This window comes from Carassius auratus, chromosome 21, assembly GCF_003368295.1.
Source record: "Carassius auratus strain Wakin chromosome 21, ASM336829v1, whole genome shotgun sequence".
Classification (NCBI taxonomy): domain Eukaryota; kingdom Metazoa; phylum Chordata; class Actinopteri; order Cypriniformes; family Cyprinidae; genus Carassius; species Carassius auratus.
In genome coordinates, this window is record NC_039263.1 from 21,618,661 (window position 1) to 21,620,436 (window position 1,776).

Consider the following 1,776-nt stretch of genomic DNA (forward strand, 5'->3'; position numbering starts at 1 on the left):
ATGATATTAATATAATATAATAAAACGTATTATTATATAATAAATATAATAAAACTGTAAAGGGCTAGCTATTTTGAATGGTAAACAAAGCAACATTCGTTCAGGTAAAATAGATTTTTTTTGTGGCACCAAAAAACTAATTTCACAAAAAAAGTTTTTCAGAGCACAGTGATATTTGGATTGGATTGTATTGGATAAAATCAATTTATGTTCATTTACTCTAATTGTTTTAAAAAATGCAACATGAAAATGAACAGAATTAATCGGTATGCAATTTGCATAATAAAAAAGCATTTTCTGAATTTAACTAAATTGTAAAGGCAAGGGGTACATAATTTGTAACTTTTGGATAAAATTATACGAACTGTAATTAGAAAAAAAATAAGTGAACAAATAGATGGTGTCAATTTAAGTACATTTATTATGATTCTTTTTTTTTTAAATATACACTATAAACTATAAAATAAAAATCACTTGTTCATGTATTTGAACTTCACATTGTTGCAGATGATGCTAAAATTTACATAGATCATACTATCTGTTCTTCTACAAATAAAGTATAATAAATATTTCTTATTCTAAAAATTTAAATTTGTTTATATTTGAGTTAGGTTAAAGGCTATATGCTTAGCTTTATCTGAAACAATAAATGTGTTACTTTCTTATTTAGAAAAGTGAGGTATTTATGTATGTAAGTAGTTTGGACATGCTCAGGCTGACTTCCTCCATCACTCCTTATTTCCTCTACATCTCCCATCTCTCTCTCTGTCTCTGTTTTATGTCATTCTGCATGTTCTTATTCTATTCTGAATGTCAGACATTCCACGATTGTCTCTCGCTGTCTCCAGTGCTGTTTCTGCTGTGTGATTGTGGCTGCTGTAGTCTGTAAAAAGCAACAGCAAACCATTAGCTGTGCCTCAGAAATCTCTTAAGTACAGACTGAGATGAGCAGAGAGAGAGAGAATGAGCTGAGTGGGGGGTGAAGACAGAGAGAAAGTCGACCTCGTATACATTTAAGAGCCTGCACTCCTCCTTTGGCTGTTTGTCATAAAAAAGCAACGATTGTCATTCACACAGTGGAATGGGAATGAGGCAAACACACACACACACACACACACACAAACACACACATCACATAAAAGATAATGATGGAATCTGACCTTTAGCAGTACTAAACTAGTGCTGAACAAATTCTGATTTCTCACACACACACACACACACATGCTGAAATACTTTTAGAAAGTGCTTAAAATAATAATTCATCAAAAAAAAAAAAGAAAAAAAGAAAGAAAGAAAATCCCTAAAGGTCAACAAGTAAATAAATAAATACATAAACCACACAATTAAACCTGGTGTGTCACATAAACCATTGTTCATTAAATGTAACTAAATAACAAATAAGTACAATAAAATAACTTAAAAATAGAAATAATAAAGATTTTGGTAAATAATAAACATAAAAAAATTGATTCTGCACACTACTTAAATATAAATTAATAAATAAATAATGGCACCATTTTCATTTCTGGGTGATTTATTTCTTTTTAAGTACAATTAGGCTAAATGCAGACTAATGTGCATTTGTTTCCTTAAAATTGCACTAATAGGGCAGAATCTGTTTTGTGGTTGTATAGTTTTAAATGAATATGGTTTGGTTATGTAAGTGAACATGAGCTGTGATTGACAATGACACCTACATGAACTCTGTAATGAATAACATCGAGGCATGACTTCTGTGACTGATGCATGATGTTAATTGGTTACAGACATTTGATG